At 50.2% G+C, this 11,777-nt stretch overlaps 1 protein-coding gene across 1 annotated transcript in view; it reads left to right on the forward strand.

The window, feature by feature from the left end:
* Nucleotides 1-11,777, forward strand: part of LOC102854676 — a 32,973-nt gene that overhangs the window by 19,310 nt on the left and 1,886 nt on the right. The window lies entirely within an intron of this gene.

An 11,777-nucleotide genomic window follows, 5' to 3' on the forward strand; every position in this document is an offset into this window, starting at 1 on the left:
ACCAGACCACGACCCCCTTCCTGCTGTGTTCCCCCCCGTCCGGCCTGCGACCCTCATCGCCGCCACCCCCTAGCCTCCCGGACCGCGATGTCCTGGCCATCCGCCGCCTCCCGGACCTCCACTAGTCTCCCCGCTGTCCCCGGTGCACTCTGGCCCGGATCCCCTCGTCCTTGCTGCCCCCTTCCAGCCCAGGACCCCTGGCCCAAACATCACCCCTGCCCCCTCTCTCACGTCCTCAGAGAGTCAGTCACCTTGGCGGGTCTCACAGGGACATGACACGGATGCTGGAACCGAGACTGATTTCTGGGTCACCGGATGCCGTATGGGGTGGGAGGGGGTGGCTGAGGACCACCTAGAACCATTGTCTTTGACCTTGGGGACAGACAGGGCTGAGAGATGGAGTGGACAGAACTGTCATGTCAGTGGACATAAGAGTCACCAAAGCTGCAGACCCCAGGGGGCCCGGTACAGGGGGTGGGGGGGGGAGTAGGGGGGTGAGGTGGGGGGGGGGGGGGGTGTTGCCTGTGGTGATGGTCCTGTGGGCAGGGGACCCAAGGACACCTACTTGCCTCTTTGAGAAGGTCATGGTCTCACTCTCTTTCGATCAGGTTAGCCTGGGATGAACCTGGCTGGTCCGGGAGCAGTCACTAGGGGCCATCGAGGACAAGTTCCTGAGCTCCTATGGGAGACCCCTGTTGGCCACCTGGTCTGCCTAGGTGGTGTGGGGCCTGCTGGGGTTGGACAGAGGGGAACCAGGGTCTTGGATTTGGCTCAAGTGCCCCATGCACACTTGTCCAGGAGCCTCTGGCCTCAGCAGTACTTCCAGGACAACGCAGAGCCCAGATCAGCCGACCTGGGGAGCTGGCTCTACTCTGTACACACCGATTTGGGGTGGCAGCCAGGGTGGTCAGGCAATGTCCTAGGTGGGTCTACTTGAAGGTTGGTCCTGAGGCAGCGACAGGGGCCAGATGGTGCCTGTGGTGTCCGGCGGAGGCTGATGGGCAGGGATGAGTCTGTACAGAGGAGGGAAATGGAGCAAACTGCTGTCATGGAAGGGGGCCTCCGCCTGGTGAGTAGGCTGGGTGGAGTGAGGTGGACAGCCCTGCTATGCTGTGGTCTCCAGGGCTTAGGGGCTCTATGACCCTGCCTTCCCTCCTACCCTCTCTCTCCTGATGGGCTCAGTCCTTGTGCTGCATTTATTCTTCATTCATTCACCTTCCTTCTGAAAGGCCCATCAACGTGGCAGTGTTGTTAGGTGCTATTGAGTCAAGTATGACTCACAGTGGCCCTGTGGACCACAGACCTGAGCCCTGTCCTTCTCGCACCATGCTCCTCGTCTCCATCATCTCCACCATATTTGATCCCAGGGCTGCAATCACTGTGTCAGCCCATCTCATTGAGGGTCTTCTTCTCTCTCACTGACTCCCCTCCACCTTTCCAAGCGTGATGTCCGTCTCCAAGGAACAGACTTTCCGAGCAACAGGCCTAAAGTACGTGAGACGGAGCTTTGTCATCTTTGCCTCCAAGGAGAGTTTTGGCTGTACTCTGTCTCAGGTACATCTCTCTGTTCTTTTGGGAGTCCATGGGCTGTTCAGCACTCTCCTCCAACACCACAGCTCAAAGGCATCAACTCTTCTTCTGTCGTCCTTATTCATTGTCCAGCTCTCAGATGCATAGCCAGTGACTGAAAAGGTCATGGCCTGAATCAGGCACACCTTAGTCTTCAAACTGACATTATTGCTCCTTAGTATTTTGGAGAGGTCCCTGACAGCAGATTTGTCCAATGCAACATGTCTCCTGATCTTCTGACTGCTAGTTCCGAGGATATTGATTATGGATCCAAATAAGATGAAATCATTGGCAGTTTCAATCTTTTCTCCATCATGATGTTGCTTATCAGTTCCAGTGGGGAGGATTTTTGTCTATGTGTGTCATCCTTGGTTTTCTGCAGCAAGAATTTTAAGTCTTTACTTTCAGCAAGCAAAGTTGTGCCATCTGCATATGATTAAGCCTCCTCAGGCATAGAGGCTCTGGTGGCCTGGCCTGGAGGAAGTGGCACTGCTAACACAAAGGCGGTACCTCTCCGGTGGTTCGAATCCTCCAGCGGTATCTCAGGATGCGCAGTCTCCTCTGTGTGGTTTACAGCCTTGGAGGCTCCCTGCAGGCTCAGCTGTGAGCCGGTTCTGATGAATAACCCTGACTCCAGGGACGCAGGGTTCCAGGAGAGCATCTCCTGTTGACCTCTCCATGCCCCTTCTCGCCTCACTCCTCCACCCCACTCTCCTCAGGCTGAGGCTACAGAGTGACCCAGGGCTCTGTCTCACCTGTGCTGGCCCCCAGCCCAGTCTGGGGACAGTCTACTTGCAGAGTTGAGGTTCTTGGTGGCACCGTGTCTGGGACCCAGACACTTCCAGAGGATCTGCATGGGAGCCTCTGACCCTGGCCTCTCCCAGTTCCCTGTGGATCCTCCGTCTCAGGGGAACACAGGGAGCTGGGAACCAAGCCTGGTCCCCTCAGATAGCTCCTATTATCGGTGCTGGCCTTCACACTGGTCCTACATTCCTCCCTTCTGTCCTTTCAGCAAACGTCTGTGGAACCAGGTCTGGAGATGGGTCACCTTGTCCTCACTGACCCCACGAGGCAGGGTGTGGGGTTGAGTGAGCCTACACCAGGTCCCCACAGGACAAGACTGAGGGGGTCCCCATAGGGCAGTGTGTGGGGACAGTGAACCCTCGGGCCCTCCAGTTACATGGTAGCAGGCCATGCCCTGGTTTGAGCCTCAGTCTCCCTGCCTGCCAGGTCTGGGAGTGAGTCCTCCCAGGCTGTGTCTGTGGCGGTTCAGATTTGTCAGTGTCTGCAGGCATGGAGGGACGCCGACTTCGGGCCTGTGCCCACCTACTGCCCCTTGAGGCAGATTGTTAGCTTTATCTGACTGGTGGCACTGGGCACAAGAGGAAGAAACACTGTCCCTCCTCACCCATGGATGACAGAGGTAGACCGGGCCACTGTGGTCCATCCACACCCTCGGATGACGGTTGTGGACCAGGCTGCTGTGGTCCATGCCCAGTGGCTGATTTTCAGAAGGAGATTGCCAGGCCTTTCTTCCTCGTGTCTTAGTTTGGAAGCCCCACTGAAACCTACTCAGTGACCCGGCAGTCTCTACAGACCTCCACTGAAAGCCGGTTGGGGCTGTGAGTGAGGTGCAGCCGTCGCTGTATAATTTGCTTTGTCACCTGGAGGCAAGAATTCCACCCCAGAGCTACCGCTGCCCTGTCCAGTCCCTTTAATCAGCTCAGACCACAGACCTGAGAGCTCTGTGGATGGGAGGCCTTCCGTCCTGAGGTCTGGGGTTTGCAGGCCCTACTGAGCTAAGCAGCTGACTCGTCTAAGCTGAGACCCTCACCAAGAGGTACAGCTACCATTGCTCCTGTACACCAGACATTTATTAGGCATATGCAGAACAGATTATCCAGGAGGCTGGGCTCTATGAGGAGACGTGTGGTGTCAGGATTGGTGGAAGATCTATTAACAACCTGCATTATGCAGATGACACAACCCTGCTTGCTGAAACTGAAGAGGACCTAAAATGCTTGCTGCAGAAAGTCAAGGACTGCAGCCTTCGGTATGGATTGAGGCTCAATGTCATGAAGACAAAGATTCTCACCACTGGACCAATTTGCAGCATCAGGATGGATGGTGAAGAGATTGAGGTTGTTCACAACTTTAGTTTGCTTGGCTCCACAATCAACATTCCTGGCACCAGCAGCCAGGAAATAAAAAAATGTATTGTGATGGGAAAGTCTGCTGTTAGGGACCTCTCCAGGGTACTGAAGAGCAATGGTGTCACTCTGGAGACTAAGGTGCATCTGATACAGGCTATGGTCTTTGCAATCACTTGTCATGCATCAGAGAGTTGGACAATGACTAAGGAGGATAGAAGGAGAATTGATGCCTTTGAGCTGTGGTGCTGGAGAAGAGTATTGAGGATACCATGGACTGCCAAGAAAACAAACAGATTCATCCTGGAGAGGGTTAAACCAGGCTACTCCTTGGAGACAAGGATTCTGGGGCTTCATCTGACATACTTTGGACATGTTGTAAGGAGGGACGGGTCCTTGGAGAGGAACATCATGCTTGGGAGGGTGGAGGGACAGCGCAGGAGGGGAAAACCCTCTATGAGGTGGATTGATTCAGTGACTGGGGTAATCGGGATGGGTGTGTCAGAGGCCATGCGATTGGCACAGGACAGAGCAGAATTTAGGGCTGTTGTACATAGGGTCGCTATGAGTCGCAAGTGACTCGACAGCACATAACAACAACTGTGTACCTGGACAAAAGTTACCTCACTTAACAGTTACATCTGCCCTCGTGGGAAGCTGGTGGGTGTTGTACCCATTTTAGAGATAGGAAGACTGAGGTGCAGAGGGGCTTGGGTCACCTTGGCTTCTGATGCGTGCATCTTCTTTGCAGGACTTTGTCCAGAGTCCCTAACAGGAATGCTTGTGTCCTTCCCAGTGTCCATGAAGGATGCCCAGGCTGGGATGGTCACCCAGGCTGTCTAGTTGAGCTTCCACATCCACAGCAACCTCCCTTGGTCCTAGGAGGTCTGCCACCTTCAGGGGAGATGTCCTCCCCCTTCGCAGATGAAAAGATGGTCTCATCAAGCCCGACAGCTGACTTTATAGATAGAAGGACAAGCAGAGTCTCAGTCAGTTCTCTCTGTGCAGGCATTCACCTCCTTCCACCTCCAGCCACCATGAACTCTAAGAAAGGTGACCGTGCCCCACCTGGGCTCTGAACAGCCCAGGGGACAGACTCAGAAAGGGGCTATTTCGGGCCTGGGGGTGAGTGTGCAAAGCCCATGCTATAGATTTTTGGTCAGCACCTATTCTGAATTTTTAATGTTGAAAGTGTTTTGGTTAGGTAGAAACCCACAACTTCCTGATCAAAAAAACCACACATGGACATTTAGCAAAGCCTCTTTAAAAGTCCCAAATTACCAAACTCCCCATTGGTTAGTTTTTAATAGTCAGGAATCTGCTTATAAAGCTGTATTGAGGACTCAGAAGCGTCAGCCTTTGGGGCTCCCGGGACGTGTGGACATCTGTCTCGACCTGGGAGTCGGATTGAATTGTTCCTTCTAATGGAAGCATAAGCCCTGATGTTGGTGAGCTGATGAGCTGATTCTTACTCTAGCGACCCCCCAGATGACAGAACGGAGTGCTGCCCCGGCCTGTAGTGTCACATCGTCCCCGGCCAGCAGCGTCCCACCGTCCCCGGCCGGCAGTGCCCCACCGTCCCCAGCCAGCAGTGTCCCACCGTCTCTACTGTGCTTAAACCCACTGTTCTGATCACTGTGTCTGTCCATTTCCTCGTGGGTCTTCCCCTTCTTTGCTGACTTGACTTTTCCAAGCATGGTATCTTTCTCCAAGGACTAGTCCCTCCTAACAACATGTCCAAAGTGCATGAGATGAACTCTTGTCGTCCTTGCTTCTAAGAAGCCCTCTGGCTGCACTTCTGAGACAGAAGCATTTACTTTTCTGGCAGCCTATGGTGTATTCGATATTCTTCACCACTGTCACAATCTAAAGACATCAATTCTTCTTTGAGATTTCTTATTCATTGTCTAACATTCACATACATGTGAAGTAATTGAAAGTAGCATGGCTCGGGGCAGACACACCTTAAAGTGACATCCTTACTCATTATCATAAATGATATGCATGTATAACTACATCTCAGATTTGCTCCTAAAGTCGCTCTCACAGAGGACCATTTAAAGTAGGAACCTTCATTCGGCTGGATGTTGGTTTGAGTGGTTTAGTCCAGGGAGCTCTGGCGTGAGCTGCAGGCGGGCACCCTCCACCCTTGTCTCCTTGTCCCCATGCAGAAGAGAGAGAAATGATCCCCATGGAAGAATGACGAGGCCCCTCTGTTCTGGGGGTGCTGACGGTCCCTGTCCCCAGAGCGTAGATGCAAGTCTGCATGGACGTTCCTGCCATCTCGGTTCAGGGCTGAGCGAGGACACAGCCCTTCAGGATGGCCGAGTCTCCCTCATCCTCTTTGAGAACTGGCGGGAGCTTTGTAGCATTTCAGGCAGTAACTCTTCTCTTCCAAGCGAGTAAAGGCCAGTCCTTTCCCTAAAGGTCTGTAACGGTCACGCCGGTAAGTAGCTGCCATCTGTAGCACATGTCCTGTGCCAGGCGCTGCCCTACTCACAAATGCTTGTGAAATTCTAAGAGGCAGAGCCGTGGACTGGGCTGAGCCCTCTGCTCTGCTGCTCCCGGCTGTGCAGTGAGGTGGTTGGCTTCATTTGTGTATCTTTAAGATGAGGAACGGCACCAAGCCTGAGTCCTAGGCGGGCACTGACTGTCGTCGTTTTTGGATGCTGCTCGGGGACCCAGGAACGACGGATGGGAACTTTGTGCTAACCTGCACTGTCCTCAAGGTCCCCACTGTGCCTGAGCCCCTTGGTGCAGCCATAGGAGGGTCTGTGTCTTGATCACAGATCCTCTAGTTAGAACAACACTGATTAGAACATCAGCAATGAACTTGTAGAGGCTCCAGGGCTGGAGGCTGGAGGCAGACAGGACCACACCCTCGCTGGCTCTTTGGAAAGGCCCTTCCTGCTTCTTCTTCCAGTTCCTGGTGACTCCTGGCACCGCTTGGCTTAGCATCACTTTAGTCTCTGCCCACATGGTCACCTCTCTGCATTTCTCCTTTTACAAGGACACCAGTCATTTTGGATCAGGGCCCTCTCTACTCCAATCTGACCACATATTAACTAATTACATCATCAAGACGCTATTTGTCCTTATGGACAATAGCCTGCACTCTATTTGGGGAGCAGCAGGGGTCCTAAAGTCTTAGGGGCAGCCATTGAAGGTGAGCCTCTTGGTCCCTCCCTGCCTGGAATAAAGAAGAGAGGAGAAAAGCAGAGATACAGAGACACAGTCCACTGGACCACACCAACCTCCACATCCCTGAGACCAGAACTAGATGGCGCCCAGCTACCACCACTCTAAAAGAGAACACAGGAAGAGATGCTGGATAGAGTGAACGGGGTGAATGTGGGAAACTCAAAATCATGAGAACAGCCAGGCCTGATAGAGGCTGGTGGGACCCCTGACACAAGGGTGTCAGTCACCCCTCAGAACTGTAACAAAACTCCCCCTCATGGTGCAGTCTTCAGCCAAAACAATAGACAGACGTGCTAGGTGCCCGGTTACACCAATGAGGCTCTAAGGTGACTGGTGACACCAGAGAGGTGTTGACTGCATACAACAGCCAGCCACATGAGATCAGCAGAGAAACAGAGCGGCATTTGCTCAAGGACAAAGCCCAGAAGGCACGAAGGTGTGTAGACGAGAGGGGTTAACAGGCTGAGGCACGGGATGGAAGTGGGAAAGTGGGGTAACATTGTGAGTGCTGTAATTACATGTTGTAAAACAAAATATGTTTGAGTGGAAAACCTGTTTGCTTTGTAAACTTTCACTCAGTTCACAATAAAAAAGGAAAACCACAAAGAAGGACCACAGATGGTGTGTATTAACTATCATCCTAAGTGAAAACTCAAGTAGAAAAGGAAATTATTGCATTACCTTTTTTTAACCTCAAAATTCTCTAGCCGTCAGCTCTTAACTGTCTGCTTATGTTTAACACCCTAGAGAAGAAGGCGAGCTGGATGTTGTTTTATTTTGGGGCAACTGTTTTCTTTCTTTTAAAAATAATATTTTATGAAGAAATTTATTTGTAGATTTTGTGAGAGTTGCGCTTTTCCCAATTCCCAAGAATATTTATTGTGCTCTTACTACATACTTGTATGTCTGTTTTATTTCTTGATTTAAAAAAAAAAAATTCCCCCCCCCTTTTTTTTTAGTCAAAGCAATGTGGAAAGAATTCAGGAAAGTATGTCCAGGTAGAGAGCATCCCCCTTTTCTTGGAATTTGCCAGATATCCTCAAAGTCTTGCACTTAGAGAGATGGCTCTTCTTTTCAGTTAAGAAAAGCTCAGGAACAAAGAAAGCGTGTTGGGTTTCCAGTGCAGGCAGCAGACTTGCTGGCGAGTACTGCTGAGTTGGCTCCGAATCATAGAGACCCAGGGACCATGTACAGCGAGATGAAGCCTACCAGCCCTGCTCCACCTTCACATCCTCTGCTGTGCTCAAGTCCATGGTGGCTGTGTCAGTCCACCTCATTCAGGGCCTTCCTCTGGTACTGAAGCTCCGTCTGACACACTTTGCACATGTTGCGAGGTGGGATCAGTCCTTGGAGAGGGACGTCATGCTTGGGAAGGTGGAGGGACAGTGCAGGAGAGGAAGACCCTCGATGAGATGGATTGATTCAGTGACTGAGGTAATGGGGGAATGTTTGTCAGAGACAGTAAGATTGTCAAGGGACCCATCAACAAATGAATGGATAGAGAAGCTGTGGTATATTCACACAATGGAATACTACGCTGCATAGAAAAACAAGGAACTCATGAAATATTATACAAAATGGGTGACCCTGGAGTACATTATGCTGAGTGAAGTATCTCAGTCACAAAAGGACAAATACTGCATGGTGCCACTGTTGTAAAACGGGACTGACATCGGGGTCAGGGGGAGACTGAGAAAGATGGAATAAATAATGTATACTGCATTGAAACAGATGAAGGAGAAAACTGTTTAAAAGGGATATATGATTAGATATGTTTGTCATGACAGGAGTCCAGAATGAAGGCTGAACAGTGGAGTGGACTTGGGGGGAGGGATTTTTCTTTTATTTTTCAAAGAGAAGAGCAAACTGGAGGAGGAGGGGTGGGCAGGGAGAAAAGTGCAACAGTGAATGAATGGAAATCCAAAGTCTGTAAATTTTCATTAAAATTAATAATAAAAATAAACATTGGCAATGGATAGAGCAGGGTTTAGGACTGTTGTACATAGGGTCGCTATGAGTCACAGATGACTCGATGGCACATAACAACTACTTTACCAAGCATGATCTTCTCCATGGACTGATTCATCCTGATAAAATAACCCAAGCTACACCATCCTTGCAGTTAAGGCGCTCTGACTGCATTTCCTCCAGAACAGATTTGTCTGCCCTAGTGCTTGTCCTGTTGTGTACTGTAGAGTCACAATCAGCCCATAGCTGACCCTCCAGCGGGCTTTCAGAGGCTGTATAATCACCCAGAGGAGATTGCCCATCTTTCTCCTGTGGAGCAGCTGGTGGATTTGAACCACGTGACTTTGGGTTGGCAGCACAGCACCTTACCTCTTGGTCACCAGAGCCCTGTGGCCGTCCTAGCCACATGCTTTTCTTTTCTGTGCCTCCTGAGCCCCATTAATGTATCAGTAAAGGACGGGAGAGGGAACAATAGCAGTGGAATTTGGAGAGTTAGAAAGAATAGGTGGGTGGTCATGACAACTTGCCTGAAAAGGTCAGAGAGCTGCGGCAACCTCAGTCATCGGCGGGACAGCAACATTCCTGTTGCAGGGAATTCGAACCACTAACCTTTTGGTTAGCAGCCCAACACTTAATCCACTGTATCTCCTCGGTTCCTTAAGGTATCTGTAGGATGCTTTAAAAGAGGGGTATTCAAAGAACAACAGCAACAAAATTCCTTGAGATTTAAAAATTATCGTAACAGACGTGAAGATAGTCAGTAGAAGGTTAAGAAGGTAAAGTTGGGAAATCCTCCAGAAAGTGGAAAAGGCAAAAAAGAGAGTGAAGTACAAAAAGCAAGTGAAGGGGAGCTCTAGTGGCCTAGTGGCAAGGAGCTGCAACTACAATCCCAGAGGCACACAGTTTGAATCCACCAGATGCTCTGCAGGGGAAGGAGGGACAATCTCCTGTACCAGTCAGATCTGAATTAACGGTACACTCACACAAAAATAATAATAATAAAAAAATTTTAAAAAGCAAGTGAAAAATGTGGAAGACCAGTGCAAGAAGTTCTATTTATGAAGACTGACCTCCAAAGAAAGGGCAGGAAGTGGAGGAGAGGAAATTATGATGAGGTCATTAAAGGCAACTTCTTGGAAGAGAAGGCATGAGTGTCCACACAGAAAGTGCCTGTGATTGCCTTCGCCGCGCGCTGCCTCTGACCGATGGTGGCTGCCACGCTGCTGTGAGGCTGCATGCTGTGTCAGCGGAATTTCAGTTACCTTCAGGGTCACCCGTGGCTTCAGCAGAACTTCCAGGTTGAGACAGACGAGATAAGGTGCTTCTAAAAATCTGGCTGGTGCAAACGTTATGCACAGCAGTGCCTCCCTGTCTGCTGTCGAGCCAGGAAGCAAGCCCCTCAGGGCGGAAGGCATGCAGAATGTGAGCAGGGAAGGGCTGCCCCCTCAACATGTTGTTGTGTTGTTAAGTACCGTGAGTCGTAGGTGTCTCAGAGCGACCCTATGAATGAAAGTCCTCCACACTTGCGTGACTCTCATCCTCTCTCCAGGTTCATAGGGTTTCCAGAGGCAAACTATTACGGAAGTGGGTGACACTCCTGCTTCCAAGCTTGTTTTAACTGGGGAGCCCCACCCAACACCATCCCCATGGGTCACCGTTATCGCATTTGACACATACGCCCCCTCAGCATAGTCAGCTTTAAAGATCTGCGTGGAGGAAAGCTTCCAGAAGGAACAGCTGCAAACACATTCATGACCAGAACATGGACTATACCGATTTCCTATGAATCAAGGAACGTTGCAAGTTACCAAAAGTGGGATGGGAAGCGTAAAGATCAATACTCTCGGCATTAGGAAGCTGAGACGGGCCGGTACTGGGTGCTTTGAATCAGACGATCATATGGTCCACCATGCTGGGAATGGCCAATTGAAGAGGAGTGGCGTTCCTGGTCAAAAAGAATATTGCGAGCTCTGGCCTGGAGTCGTGTGCTAGTGGTAGTAAGTACAAGAAGACTAGTTAATAGGACTATCAAGCCGATTTCGGCACCAACTAATGGTGAAGAAAGGAGCTCTCGGGACGAGGTGTAATCTCTAGGGAACTGCACTGCTCTCTGGCGGGTCAAATCCACCCTGCTTCCGTGGGAGAAAGATAGGCCATCACCTCCCATGCAGTTTACAGCCTCTGAAAACCTGCCGGGGTGGGGGTGGGGGTAGTCTGTGAGTCAGTCTTGACAGCAGTGAGAGAAAGAGAAAATGTCAAAGATGAAGAAATTGAAGTTTGTTTTTAAAGCAACATCTACAGACTAATGTTGATCAAATATGTACTCAAGATGCATTGGTGGGTAACTGGTGATTGCAATATCAATGTTGGAAAGAAAGATCCAAGGTAGAAAATAGGGCCTTGGTGATAGAAACAATGTGAGAGTGGATGACAGAAGTTTGCAAGAAAGTACTGATTGCAAATATCTCTTCTCCCCCCAAACATAGAGGATCACTAAACACATGTTTTGTTTTCCTGGATAGAATATACAGAAATCAAATCCACTACATCTGGGGGAAAAGTTGATGGAGACACTCAGTAATATCAGTCAGGACAAGACCAAGGGCAGGTTATGGAACAAAGAAAAAATTCCTTTTGTGCAAGTTCAAGTTGTAGCTGAAGGAAAGGAAAGCAAGTCCACAAGAGCCAAAGTAAGGCCTTGAGACTTGCTCGCTTGAGTTTAAAGATCATCACAGGAATAGATTCAAGTGTTGAGCACTCCTGGCTGAAGACCAGATGAACTGTGGGGTACCATCAGGGATAGCATGTCTGGAGAGAAAAAAAGGCTACAAAAAGACAGAAAAGAAAGAAAAGACCAAATGTGCAACAATGAATGAATGAATGGAAATC

The sequence above is a fragment of the Elephantulus edwardii genome, unplaced genomic scaffold, assembly GCF_000299155.1.
Source record: "Elephantulus edwardii isolate Elephantulus edwardi_28Jun2011 unplaced genomic scaffold, EleEdw1.0 scaffold00055, whole genome shotgun sequence".
Lineage (NCBI taxonomy): Eukaryota > Metazoa > Chordata > Mammalia > Macroscelidea > Macroscelididae > Elephantulus > Elephantulus edwardii.